This window comes from Acinonyx jubatus, chromosome X (genome assembly GCF_027475565.1).
Source record: "Acinonyx jubatus isolate Ajub_Pintada_27869175 chromosome X, VMU_Ajub_asm_v1.0, whole genome shotgun sequence".
NCBI lineage: Eukaryota > Metazoa > Chordata > Mammalia > Carnivora > Felidae > Acinonyx > Acinonyx jubatus.
This window is the reverse complement of record NC_069389.1, coordinates 49,057,943-49,073,358: the sequence shown is the minus strand read 5'-3', so window position 1 is coordinate 49,073,358 and position 15,416 is coordinate 49,057,943.

The window sequence follows — 15,416 nt, the reverse complement described above, 5'->3', positions numbered from 1 at the left end:
ATAGGAAATAAAGTCACTAAGTTAGTTAGTTAGTTAGTTGGTTTTTGCTTTAATTCCACTTAGTTAACATACATTGATATATTTAGTTTCCAGGGTACAATTTAGTGATTCAACAATCCCATACACCACCCTGTGCTTCTCAAGATAAGTGCACTCCTTAATCCCCATCACATATTTAACCCATCCCTCCCCCCATCCACTTCCCCTCTGGTAGCCATCAGATTGTTCTATATAATTAAGAGTCTATTTCTTTGTCTCTTTAGTATTTTCCCTTTGTGTATTTGTTTGGTTTCCTAAACTCCACATATGAGTGAAATCATATGGTGTTTGTGTTTCTCTAACTGATTTATTGCTTTAGCATTATACTCTCTACATGCATCCATGTCATTCCAAATGGCAAGATTTTATTCCTTTTTCTTTTGATGAAGCCCCAATAGCTGATTTTTGTTTTTGTTTCCCTTGCCTACAGAGAAATATATAGAAAAAAATTGCTACAGCTGATGTCAAAGAAGTTACTGCCTGTGTTCTCTTCCAGAATCTTATGGTTTCAGGACTCACATTTAGGTCTTTAGCTCATTTTTAGTTTATTTTTGTGTATGGTATAAGAAAATGGTCCAGTTTCATACGTTTGCTCATAGCTGTCCAGTTTTCCAATTATTTGTTGAAGAGACTGTCTTTTTTCCATTGGATATTCTTATCTGCTTTATCAAAGATTAATTGACCATATAAATGTAGGTTTATTTTGGGGTTTTCCTATTATTTTCTGTTGAACTATGTATCTTTTTTTGTGCCAATACCATACTGTTGTGATCACTACTGCTTTGTAATGTAACTTGAAGTCTGGAATTGTGATGCTTCAAGCTATGCTTTGCTTTAAGGAGGTTGATTTGGCTTTTGGGGGTCTTTTGTAGTTCCATCCAAATTTTAGGATTGTTTGTTCTAACTCTGTGAAAAAAATGTTGTTGGTATTTTGATAGGGATTTTATTAAGCGTGTAGATTGCTTTGGGTAGTATAAATATTTTAACAATATTTGTTCTTCCAATCCATGAGCATGGGATGTATTTCTTCAATTTCTTTCAACAGTGTTTTACAGTTTTCAGAGTACAGGTCTTCCACCTCTTTGGGTATATTCCAAGGTATCTCATTGTTTTTGGTGCAATTGTAAATAAGACTGTTTTTTTACTTTTCTCTTTCTGCTGCTTCATTATTGGTGATACAAATGCAACAGACTTCTGTACATTGATTTTGTATCCTGCAAATTTACTGAATCCATTCTAGTAATTTCTTGGTAGAGATTTTTGAGTTTTCTATTTATAATATTCTGTCATCAACAGTGAGGCTTCTCCTTCTTAGTTACAGATTTGGATGCCTTTTAATTTTTTGTTTTGTTTTGTTTTGCTTTTGTTGTCTGATTGCTGTGGCTAAGAGTTCTAGTACTATGCCAAGTAAAAGTAATTAGAATGGACATCCTTGTCTTGTTTCTGACCTTAGGGAAAAATCTCTAAGTTTTTCCCCATTAAGGATGATTCCAGCTACATTGTTTTTCATATATGGCTTTTATTATGTTGAAGTGCATTCCCTCTAAATATACTTTACTGAGGGGCTATTATAATGAATGGATATTGTTCTTTGCCAAATGTTTTTTCTGTGTCTATTGAAATGATGATATGGTTCTTATACTTTCTCTTATTGATGTGATGTATCACTTTGATTGATTTGCAAGTATTGAACCACACTTGCAACCCAGGAATAATTCCCATTTGATCATGGAGAATGACTTTTAATGGATTGTTGGATTCTTCATGCTAGTACTTTGTTGAAGAATTTTGCATCTATGCTCGTCAGAGATATTGGCCTGTAGTTCTCTTTTGTTGTAGTGTCTTAATCCAGTTTTGTTATCAGGGTAATGCTGTCCTCATAGAATGAATTTGGAAGTTTTCCTTCTTTTTCTATTTTTGGAATAGTTTGAGAAGAACAGGTGTTAACTCTTCTTTAATTTTTGGCAGAATATTCTTTCAAAGCAATCTGGTCCTGGACTTTTGTTTGTTGGAAGTTTTTCCTTTTTCTTTCTTTCTTTTTTTTTTTTTTGTTTCATTGGGAGTTTTTTGATTACTGATTCAATTTATTTGATGGTTATCACTCTGTTCAGATTTTCTATATATTACTATTTATGTCTTGGTAGTTTAGATGTTCCTAATAATTTATTCATTTCTTCTAAGTTGTCCAATTTGTTGGCATATATTTTTTCATAATATTCTCCTACAATTGTTTGTATTTTTGTGGTGGTGCTAGCTGCTATTTCTACTCTTTAATTTCTTTTTTTTTGTAATTTCTCTTTATTTTTTGTTGTTTGTTTTTTAATGAGTCTGGCTAGATGTTTATGAACTGGTGCAGCCACTCTGAAAAGCAGTATGGAAGTTCCTCAAAATGTTAAAAATAGAACTACCCTATGATCGAGCAATTGTACTACTGGGTATTTACCCATGAATACAAAAATATTAATTGAAAAGAATACATTCAGGGCACCTGGGTGGCTCAGTCAGTTGAGCATCCAACTTCTGCTCAGGTCATGATCTCACAATTCGTGGGTTCAAGCCCCATGTTGGGCTCTGTGCTGACAGCAGAGCCTGGAGCCTGCATTGGATTCTGTGTCTCCCTCCCTTTCTGCCCCTCCCCCACTCATGATCTTTCCTTCTCTCAAAAGTAAACATTAAAATAATTAATGAAAAGAAAAGGATACATGAATCTCAGTGTTTATATCAGCCAATAGCTAAATTATGTAAACAGCTCAAATGTCTATCAACTGATGAATGCATAAAGATGTGGTTTGTATAATCTATTATCTATATCTAATCTATACCTATATCTAGATATCATCTATCTATATAATATAATTGAACATTACTCAGCCATAAAAAATGAAATCTTGCCATTTGCAATGACATGGATGGAGTTAGAGAGCCTTATGCAAAGTGAAATAAGCCTGTCAGAGAAAGATATCTACCATATGATTTCAGTCATATGCACAATTTGATAAATAATACCAAGGTGTTTAGGGATAAAAAGAGCAAGAGACAAACCAACAAATAAATGCTTATATATAGAGAACAATTGATGGTTACCAGGAAGCAGGTGGGTGGGGGGATTATTAAATAGGTGATGGAGATTAAAAAGTGCACTTGTGATGAGCAATGGGTGTTGTATGGAAGTGTTGAATCACTAAATTGTACACCTGAAGTGGTATTACACTGTATGTTAACTAACTGGAATTTACATTAAAACTTAAAAAAAGTTTATTTTTTCCTATATAAGTATTGCTAGTCTGGCTTTCTTTCAACATTGATTTGTATAACAGATGTTTCTCTATCCCCCAGCTTTCCATATGTGGGTTTCATTAGGTATATAATGATTCTCTTGTAGGCATCACATAGATGGATCTTGATTTTTATCCATTTTGTCATCCTATGTCTTTTGATTGGAGTGGTTAATATATTTACATTCAAAATGATTATTTTGTCCATTCTGAAACTCTATGCCTTTTGATTGAAGCATTTAGTACATTTACACTTAGAGTGATTATTGATAGATATGAATTTAGTGCCATTTTATTGCCTATAAAGTCGTTTTTTTCTGAAGATGGCCTCTGTTCCTTTCTAGTCTTTGTCTCTTTTGGTCTTTCTTTCCCACTCAAAGAGCTCTCTTTATTATTTCTTGCAGGGCTGGTTTAGTGATCATAAACTCCTTTAGTTTATGTCTGGGAAACTCTTTATCTCTCTTTTTATTCTGAATGACATCCTTGCTGGATAAAGTATTGTTGGCTGCATTTTCCCATTCAACATGTTGACTGTATCATGCCACTCCCTGCTGGTTGGCCAAGTTTCTGTGGATAGGTTTGCTGCTAAACATTATTTGTCTTCACTTGTAAGTTATAGATTTATTTTCCCTTCTGTTTTTAGGATTTTTTTCTTATCTCTGTATTTTGCAAATTTTACTAAAATATGCCTTAGTGTTGACCTGCTTTTGTTGATTTTGATGGGAGTTCCGTGTGCCTCCTGGAGTTGGATGTCTGTTTCCTTCCCTAAATTAGGGAAGTTTTCATCTATAATTTGCTCAAATAAATCTTTTTCACCCTTTCTCCTCTATTCTTCTTTTGGGAACTTCTACAAAAAGATTGTCATTACACTTTACGGAATCACTGAGTTCCCTAATTCTACATTTGTGATTCATTTTTAATTTCCCTCTTCTTTTCTGCTTCATTAGTTTCCATAAATTTTAACTTCTATATCACTTATTCATTCCTTTGCTTCTTCTATCCTTGTGGTCATTTCATTTAGTTGGTTTCACATCTTGTAGTATATTTTATTTCAGCCTGACTAGTTTTTAGGTGTTTTATCTCCATGGTAAGGGACTCCCTGGAGTCTTTTATGCTTTTCTGAAGCCCAGCTAGTATCCTTATGACTGATGCTTTAAATTCTGGATCAGGGCATTTTACTTAAATCTCTTTGAATTAGATCCATGGACATAAAGTTTTCTTGCTTTTCTTTGGGGATGAAATCCTCTGTCTTGGCGTTTTGTCTAGGTCTCTTTATTCTTCTCTGTGTTATGAAAGCCTGTTGTGTTTCCTGCTCCTGACAGTAATGACTTTATCAAGAAAAGATCATATAATGTCTAGGGCCTGGAGATTCAGAAAGCGTCTCTGGTCTGTGCTGCATGCACTCTCCTGTGTTTTGGCTGCTCTATCCCTCAGACTAGTCATCTGAAGAGGTTCTCTTTGCTTGCAAAGAGGAGTGTTGGAGCCTTGGTCAGAGTGTGGTGAGTTTTAACTAAGTGTGCTCTGGTCCACTGTTAAAAGAGACCTGATGACATTTCCACTAGAAGTGAAGCTTTGTAGAACTTTATTGTCAGTAGACATGTGGTGCATGTGGGGGTTTGTACTGTTCTTCTGGGGAAGAGGCCCACTACACTGTTCCTGCACACTTGCATGGAGAAAAGCAGTACCAGCAGAGTGTAGGGGAGCAGAACTTGGTGTAAGTACCTTAGGCAGCCAGTGTTGGTACTTTGCTGTTTACTGAAGTTCACTTATACAGAGGGGCAGGAAAGTGAAATGGCACCATCCTCTTCCTTTGTCCCTGTACTGGGGAGTCTGTGCTTGCTGGTCTCAGGAAAACACTTTCAGTTGGCAAATAATTTCCCCCTTATTTATCATAGGTATTTTGTGGATTGCTGATTTCACACTCTCTGTCTCTGGGTTGCTTGCCTGCCTGGAACACTGCACCTTGGGCTCTACCCTAGCCTGCTGACTTGTAAAATTCCAAACTTGAGGGACCTAGTGTGGCCTGTACCTGTGCTGGTCTTCTGGGAAAGGGTCTCACTGTGCTGGGACTGATGCAGGTTAGACACAGAAGGGCAGTTGCACCACAGCATAGGAGTGTGTGATTTGGAGCAAACAGGCTAAACAGCCCATGTCTCAGGTATCTCCCTTTAGCATGTGTACCTGCACCTATGCTGAGGAGCAGAGGAGGCAAATGGCACCCACTGGTTCTTTTGTTGCTTGAGAGGAAATGCCACCTTTCACAGATTTACTCCAAAAAGAATAATCTCTTCCTGTACTATGTAGGTGATCCTCTGATTGTCAGTCTCCCAGGACAATTCTACTGATTCCAATCCATGAGTAGGGCAGTGTCCTCAGTTCTCTATGCCAGACAAGCCCAGAGACCTCTGAAATTCGTCTTTGAGCCCCACTGGTTGCAGAAACTCTTGAAATTCGGCTTCTCTCATTTTCCCACACAATGGCTTTGGAGAAGAGTTCTTTTTGTGCTTATACCTGTGTGCTCCACTCTGTCTCACCTTTCTCCATGACTAGGTCTCCCTTCCCTCAGCAGTGCCCATGATTCATCCTCCCCCAAACCATGTGCCCACACTTCCTACCTTCCTTGAAGTGATCTTTTGTCTCCCTCTACTTGTGAAGTTTGTTCTATCCATTCTAAGGCCAATTTCTTGAGTAATCAGAATGATTTGATAGCTATCCAGCTGTTCTCAAGGGATGAGGCAAGCCTATGGTCCTCCTACTACTCCACCATCTTAGCTCCCCACTGTTCATTTGGTTTAAATGTCTGATTTTATGCTGATTTTATGTAACATATTGTTTTGATTGATATAGCTTTGTAGTATTTTTTGAATTCAGGAAGTGTGATGCCTCTGGCTTTGCTCATTCACAAGACTGTTTTGGCTATTTTGGGTTCTTTGAAGTTCCATATGAATTTTAAGATGATTTTTCTTTTTCTGCAAAAAAGTCATTCAGATTTTGTTTCGTACAAGTATTTTACATCCTTGGTTAATTTAATTGCTTAGTATGTTATTCTTTTTCATGCTATTTTAAATGGAATTTTTTTTATAATTTCCTTTTTGTATTGTTAATTGTTTAAGTAGAGAAATGCAACTGATTTTTGCATGTTGACTAATTATCCTGCTACTTTGCTCAATTTATTTATTAGTTATTACTTTTTTACAATACGTTTAGTATTTTCTACAGATAAGATCATATCATTGACAAGGATAATTTTATCTCTTACTTTCTAATTTGGATGCCTTTCATTTCTTTTTCTTGCCTAATTTCTCCTACTTGAACTTCTAGTACTATATTGAACAGAAATGCTGAAAATAGACATCCTTGTTGTGTTCCTGATCTTAGAAAATAGCTTTCTTTTTCATATGATGTTCCTGTTGGTTTTACCATATATGCCTTTATTATGTTCAGGTAGTTTTGTTCCAAATCCAATTTGTTCAATATTTTTTTTTTATCATGAAAGGTTGTTATATTTGGTCAAGCACTTTTTCTGCAATTTGAGGAGATTATATGTTTTTTCCTCTATTCTGTTAATGTGGTATATTACATTGATTTTCATATATTGAACCATCTTTTAATTCCAGGAATAATTCTTATTTTGTCATGGTCATGGTGTATAATTCTTTTCATATGCTGCTGAATTTGATTTTCCAATATTTTGTTTAGGAGTTTTGTTTCACAGTTCATAAGGGATATTGGTCTATCGATTTTTATTTTGTTTTGTTTTGCTTTTGTATTTTTTCCTTTTTTAAATTTTGGTTAATATGACTGGGTTAGGTATCAGTGTAATAAAAGCTTTATATAATGAGTTATAAAGTGTTTCCTATTCTTCAATTTTTGGAAAAGTTTGAGAAGGATTGTTATTCCTCCTTAAACATTTGGTAGAATCCATTCAAGTAAGCCATCTGGTCTAGGTTTTTTTTTTTTTTTTTTATTCTGGGGAGACTTTTTGTTACTAATTCAATCTTTACGCTAGTTTAGTTCTTTTCAGATATTACAATTTTTGTGATTTAGTCTTGGTAGGGTTTTTTTTTTCTCCTAGGAATTTGTGTATTTATTTAGGCCATCCAGTTGTTAGTGTACAATAATTCATAGTACTCTCTCATAATCATTTTTAAAGCTGTGGAATTGGTATAAATGTCATTGTTTTCATTCTTGATTTTACTAATGAGTCTTCTTTTGATCTTGATTCTTCTAATATTTTCTTTTGTTCATCTTTAAAAAAACAACTTGTCTCTTTAAATTTTTCTACTGATTTTATATTTTATATTTCATTAATTTCTGCTCTAATATTTATTTACTTTCTTACGCTATCTTTAAGTTTACTTGGTTTTCCTTTTGTATTTCTTTAAGTGGTAAGTTTTTTTTTAATTTGAGATCTTTCTTTTTATAACATAAGCTGAAAATTTTTCTTCCTTAGCACTGTTTTCATGGTGTCCCATAAGGTTTAGTATGTTCTGTCTTCATATTTGTTTCGAAGAAATTTCTAATTATTTTGTGTTTTCTTTTGTTTTTTGAGAGAGAGCTAGAGTGCAATCAGGGGAGGTGAAGAGGAAGAGAAGAGGGAGAGAGAGAATTTTAAGCAGGCTACATGCCCAGCATGGAATCCAATATGGGGCTTGAACTCATGACCATAAGATCATGACCTGAGCCAAAATCAAGAGTTGGACCACTTAATCAACTGAATCACTCAGGTGCCCCACTTTGTGATTTCTTATTTGGTCTATTGGTTACTTAGGTGTGTGTGTAGTTGTTGTGGTTTTTTTCTACACATTTGTGAATGTTTCAGTTTAACTTCTGTTTTTCTTTTTTTAAATTTTTTTTAGTGTTTATTGATTTTTGACAGAGAGAGAGAGAGAGAGAGTGCGAGCATGATGGGGGAGGGGCAGAGAGAGTGGGAGACACAGAATCTGAAAGAAGCTCCAGGCTCTGAGCTGTCAGCACAGAGACCAACAGGGGCCAGAACACATGAACCATGAGGTCATGACCTGAACCAAAGTCAGACACTCAACTGACTGAGCCACCCATGTGCCTCTAACTTCTGTTATTTATTTCTACCTTCATCCTATTGTGGTCAAAGGAGATTATTTGTGATTATATATTTTCACAATTTATTGAAGTGCGCCTGGGTGGCACAATCCATTATGCAACCAGCTCTTGATTTCAGTTCAGGTCATCATCTCATGGTCATGAGATAGGGCCCCACATCAGGCTCCATGATGAACATAGAGCTGCTTGGGATTGTCTCTCTGTTCCTCTTCCATTCATGCTCTGTCTCTCAAAATAAATAAATAAATACATAAACATTTTTAAAAAATCTATGGAGACTTAATGTGGCCTAACATATAGTCTTTCCTTGAAAAGCCCCATGTGCGCTTGAGAAGATTGTGTGTGCTCTTGTTGTTGGGTATAGTGCTCTGTATATGTCTATTAGATCTAGCTGATTTGTGTGTGTGTCAATTCCTCTACTTCTTTAATAACTTCTGTCTGGTTGTTCTAATTTTGTGAGTGAGGTATTGAACTCCCCACTATTATTGTAGACCTGCCTATTTCTCCCATCAGTTCTGTCAAGTTTTGCTTCATTCATTTTTATGGTTTGCCATTATGTACATAAATGTATATAATTATATATGTTCTTTCTATTTCAATCCATTTAAAAACATATAATGTATTTTGTCTTTTGTAACACTTTAATTTAAAATATATTTTATCTGATATTAATATAGGCACTCATGCTCTCTTTTGGTTACTATTTGTATGGAATAGCTTTTTTAATTCTTTCACTTTCAATCTTTTTGTGTCTTTTGATATCAGTGGAATAATTTATACATAGCATATAGTTGGATCATGTGATTTAATCCATTCTTTCATTCTTTGGTTTTTGATTGGAAAGATCAATCAATTTATGTTTAAGGTAATTACTTATATAGAGAAATTTATTTCTGTCATTGTGCTATTTGTGCTATTTATTTTTTCTCCCTCATTTCTTGTATCACTGTGTTGTTTGGATTTAGTTGATTTTTTTTGTAGTGAAATATTTAAATTTTTTTTCCATTTCATTTTGCTATATTCTATACCTATTTCTTTTCTGTTTACTATGAAGATTACATTTAACATCTTAAACTTTTAACATTCTTATTTCAAATTGGTTTAACTTGAACAACATACACAAAAACTACCTTTTGCAGCATCATCTTCAGCCTTTTGGTAGTTTATATCATAAAATTACATCTTTATACATCGTATAACCCAAAATATAAACTAACAATGCTTTTAATTGCGTTGTTATGTAGGAAATAAAATGTGAAGTTACAAACCAAAGTTACAAGACTAGATTTTAGATGTATACATTTAAAAGTATGTATGTAAGTGATTAATCCATGAATTCTACTTCTGAAACCAATATTGCACTGTATATTAACTAATGAAAATACAAATAATAATAAAAATATATTAAGCTGAAAACATTTAAGCAGTAAATTTGATGAAATTATTTTAGTAAAATTAAACCAACTTTGTATAATGCTGCTAATTTTTAAACTGTGGGTGAACCCCAAATATTTCAAAAATTGGTCATTTTACATCAACAAATTATGACCCTTGGGCTATACCCAGCCTGTTGCCTCTTTTTGTATGGTCTATGAGTGAAGAATAGTTGCTACATTTTTAAGTGGCTGAAGAAAAATTAAAAGAATATTTTATGACAAGTAAAAATTACATGAAATTCAAATTTGTGTACACAAATAAAGTTCTGAATTTGAAACAAAATAAAACAATTAAAAAATGTATTAATCCTTTAAATCATGTAGAAAACAAAAAGTAGTTACAAACCATTGCTACAATTATACTTGCTTTTAAACTAGCCCATGTATTTAACATTTCTTTCTTCATTCAGTCTTATTTTCTTCATTCAGTTTTAAATTACTAATATTCTTTTATTTCGCTCTGCAGTTCTACCTTGGGCATTTCTTCAGGGCAGGTATAGTGGTAAAAAACCCTAAGCTTTTGTTTATCTGGAAATGTCTCTTTTTTTTGAAGTTTTTGTTTTTAATTCCAATTAGTTAACATACCATGTTATGTTAGTTTCAGGTATACAATATAGTAATTCAACACTTCCATATATCACCCTGTCTAATTTTCTCCCTTATTTTTGAGGAAAGTTTTATCAGTTATAGGATTCTTTTTTGACAGTTTTTTTTCCTAGCATTAAAAAAAAATAAAATCTACCCACTGCCTTCTGGCCTCCAAGGTTTTTGATGAGAAATCTGCTGATAATCTTAATGAGGATCTCTTGTCTGTGACTAGCTGGGTCTACTTTGCTGCTTTGAAGATTCTCTGCCTTTGTCTTTTAAAGTTTGATTATAATATGTTTCAGTGTGTGTTTCTTTGAGTTTATTTTGCTTGAAGTTTGTTGAGCTTCTTGGATATGTATACATATACATACATATATGTATATTCATGAATATGTACATATGTATACGTATGTACATATGTACATACATGAATGTGTACATGAATATGTACATATGTATACGTATATTCATGAATATGAATATACTTACATCAAAGTTTGGAAGTCTTCATCCATTATTTCTTCAAACATTCTGTCCTTATTTTTTCTCATTTTCCCTTCTTGGGCTGCCACAATATATTTATTGATCCATTTGATGGTCTTCCACAGGTTTCTTACATTCTGTTAACTTTTATTTAATCTTTTTTAAAAAAATTTGTTCTTCAAACTCAGTAATTTCTACTGTCCTATCTTCCAGCTTACAAATTATTTATTCAGGCTGCTATAATCTGCGTTAGAATACCTCTAGTGAATTTTCCCTTTTAAATATTATATATTTAAGCTCCAGAATTTCTTTTTGGCTTCTTTTTAGATTTTATATCTCTTTACTGATATTTCCATTTTGTTTACAAAACATTTTCTTGACTTTGTCTGCACATTCTTTAGTTCTTTGAAAATATTTAAGTTGTTTTAAATATGTTTAGCTGTTTTCAAATCTTTATTGAATATATATACCATCATATATCCACCATCAAGACTTTTACAGGGACAGTTTCAGTCATTTTTTTCCCCTTGGTAGGGTGGTATTTTCCTGTTTCTTTGTATGCCTTACATTTTTGTGTTTGTTTAAAACTGGACATTTGAATTAAATAATATGGGAATTCTGGCAATCAGTTTATCCCACTTCCCCAGGGTTTGAAAGTTTTGTGGTTTTTGATAATTCTTTATTTGTTTAAAGTTTTATACCCTGTCCTTTTTTCCAAGCATCAGCCTGAGGTATAAACTCAAAATCCCAGATTTTTTCTCAACTTTACACTGGGCATGAATACTCTTGTTCTATTTTCCCCAATATAAGCTGTTGTTTTATAATGTCTTAGTCTTTAATGTCTGACTCCCTAAAAGGGAAAAAGGAGAAAAATGAAGAAGGGAAGGGTGCTAGCCTTTTAAATACTATGAAAGTCATTTAGTCTGAGAAAGAGGGACTTGCAACAATGGGTGAAGGTACAACAACATGTCCACCAGCTTCTTTGTCTGCATCTTCTGTGCTCAGCACCTGCAATCAGCAAAGCATAGTTCCCTAATATTTTGAGGACAAGATCTTTTTTTTTTTGTCCACCCTGTGTTTTACAAGCTGCATGCAAGCTGTTATGGGAAATTATTCAAATCTGTCTTTCATGGCACTAGGGGTGGGGGATTTATACCTGTTACTATGCTAAGAGCTGATATTGAAACAAAGTAACCACAATTTACTATCTAATATTTCCCGTGGGGATTGCAGGTCCTCAATATTTTCCAGAGTTCCAATAGAGTTACATCAGAGAGATTATTTCAGCACAATTGTTGTATACGTGGAGAGAGATTCCTGATGCTTCTTGCTTCACCATCTTCCCAGATCTTTCCTGTCAATTTTGCTGCTTTTTTATCCTGAGTTCCATACTAAGTAAAACAGAAATAAGAACCTTGTGTCAGTCCTTCAGATAGTTCCAAGAAAGTTTAGAACATACCTGTACAATATTTTTATTAATATTTGCTTTTATCTCTCTGGAACAAGGGAAATGTCCCCAAATTGGCAATACAGGCTAATATGACTTCCCAATCAACACCAATATTGTGTGAGGGGTATAGCAACAGCAAATAAAGTAAGCAAAAAATACTAAAGTTTTGAAGAGTCTGTTTCTTGATTCTCCATTTTCTTTGTTATAGTAACGTTTTATTGTTTTCCATAGTCCTGACAAAATTGCTTCTCACGATTTCTGCTTGTTGCTCTATGTTTCCATGGAAGAACTAGAGCATTGAGCTCCCTACTCTGCCATTTTGCTATTGTCACATTTTTGTTTGGTTTTAATTTGCATTTCCCTGACAACTAATCATGTTCAGCATCTTTTCATGTGATTATTAGCACTTTTTCTTTGGCCAGATTTCTCTTTCAAGATTTTTTCTCCCTTTTTTATTGGGTTCTTTGTCTTTGTTGTAAGAAATCCTTATATATTCTAAGTACAAAATTTTTATCATATACATACGTACATATATATACATATTCTTTATCATATACCTACATACATACATATAAGATGAATGTTTTCTCATTTTTACTGTGTTATGTATTTATTTTTGTAACGTTTGTGCACCCCCCAATTTTTTTTTACATTATGTTTTCATTTTCATTTGTTTCCATGTATTTTTTTAAACTTTGTTTATTTTAGAGAGAGGGAGAGAGAGAGAGAATCCCAAGCAGTCTCCATACTGCCTGACATGAGGCATGAATCCACAAACTGTGAGATCATAACCTGAGCAAAAATCAAGAGTCAGATGCTTAACTGACTGAGCTACTCAGGCACCCTTCCATGTGTTTCTTAAATTTCTTTGATTACATGTTTGGCACATTGTTTAGTAGCATGTTGTTTAACCACGATAAATTTGTGGTCTTTCCAAATTTTTTCTTGTGGTTGACTTCTAGCTTCATAACTTTGTGATCAGAAAAGGGGCATGGTATGATTTCAAAATTTTTGTATTTGTTAATGCCTGATTGTGACCCAATATGTGATCTATTCTGGAGAATGTAACATGTACACTTGAAAATGTTGTGTATTCTCCTGATTTAGGATGAAATGTTCTCACTATATCTGTTAAGGCCATCTAGTCCAGCCATTGTTTCCTTGTTTATGTTTTGTTTAGGTAGTCTGTCCATTGATGTAAATTGGGTATTTAAGTCACCTAATAATGTATTGTAATCAATTAGCTACTTTATGTTTGCTATTAATTGTTTCATATATTGTATGCTTCAAAGTTGTGGCCATAAATATTTAAATTTGTTAGATCTTCTTGTTGGATTGTCCCTTTTATAATCATAAGTGCCCTTATAATGAGAAAACTTTCCTCATCCCCTCACTTTCAATCTTCAGGTGTCTTTAGATGTAAAATGAGTCTCTTGTAGGCAGCATATAAATGGTTCTTGTTTTGATCCATTCTGACACTATGTGTCTTTTGATTGAAATATTTAGTCCATTTCAATTCAAAGTAACTATTGATAGATAGCTATTTATTGATATTTTATTACTTGTTTTGTGGGGTTTTTTTCCTGGAGATTTTCTATGATCCTTTCTTGTTTTTATCACTTTTGTTTTCTCTTTTCCACTTAAAAAGTCCTTGTTAATATTTCTTGGAGCATTGGTTTAATTAGGTCATGAACTCATTTAACCTTTGTCTAGGACACTCTTTATCCCCTTCTATTATTAAAAATAACCCTGCTGAATAGATTATTCTTGGTTGCAGATTTTTCTCATTCAGCACTTTGAATATATCACGCCATTCTCTTTTGGCTTGCTGAGTTTCAGTTGAGAAATCTGCAGCTAGCCTTATGGATCTTCCTTTGTAAGTTAAGGATTTCTTTTGCTTTGCTGTTTTAAATATTTTTTTTCTTTGTCACTATATTTTGCAAGTTTAATTACAATATGTCTTGGTGTTGGCCTGCTTTTGTTGATTTTTATGGGCATTCTCTTTGCCTCCTGGATTTGGATAGCTATTTCCTTATCCAAATTAGGTAAGTTTTCAGCTATTAAGTCTACAAATAAACTTTATGCTCCCTTTTCTCTCTTTTCTTCTGGAATTCTTAAAATATGAATGTTATTACATTTGATAGAGTCACTTAGTTCCCTAAATCTATTCTCGTGTTGCATTATTCTTTCTTTCTTTTGTTCAGCTTCATTATTTTCCATTATTTTGTTTCTAGATCACTAATTCATTCCTCTGCTTCTTCCATCCTGCTGTTCTTTGCACCAAGGCTGTTTCCAAGCTTAGTTATTGCATTCTTCATTTCTGATTCATTCTTTTTTAACTCATTTGATTTCTGTGTGGTAAGGGTCTCCTTGATGTCTTCTATTCTTTTCTCAAGCCCAGTGGGTATCCTTATGATTGTTGCCTTAAATTCTCCATCAGGCATGCTTCTTATATCTGTTTCATTTAGATCTCTGGCCATGGCTCTATCTTGTTCATTCATTTGGGAGAAATTCCTCTGTCTTAGCATTTTTCTAAGCTTCTGCCTTTGTGTGTGTTTTACAACAGCTAGCTGTGTTTCCTGCTCCTGAAAATAATGTCCTTACAAAGAAGGGACATAAAGTGCCTAGGGCCTGGTGTTTCAGGGAGAGTCTCCTGTGTCTGCTGCCTGTGCTCTGTTGTTCTGTTTTGGCCACTAATTCTTCACGTCAGTTGTCAGCAAAGTTTCCCATGCCTGCTGTTGGCAGTGTTTGGTCCATAGCCTGAACGTGGTGAGTTTTAAATACAGGTGCTTTTGATGCAGAGAAATGAGACTTGACACCACTTCCACCACAACTGAGGGCCTGCAGATGTCTGTTCGGGAGACATGGTGTAGGTAGGGTTTTGTGCTGGCCTTTTGGGAGAGGGGGCTTTTGCACTGTGTGTGAAGCAGGCTTGACTGAGTAGGGAATTCCAGATAGAGCAACGGGGCTGGGGCTTGTTGTAAGTATGTTACATAGCCAGTGTCCACACTGTGCTTCTTCCCATAGATGGCTCTGTGTTTATGCTGATGGGCAGGGCAGAAA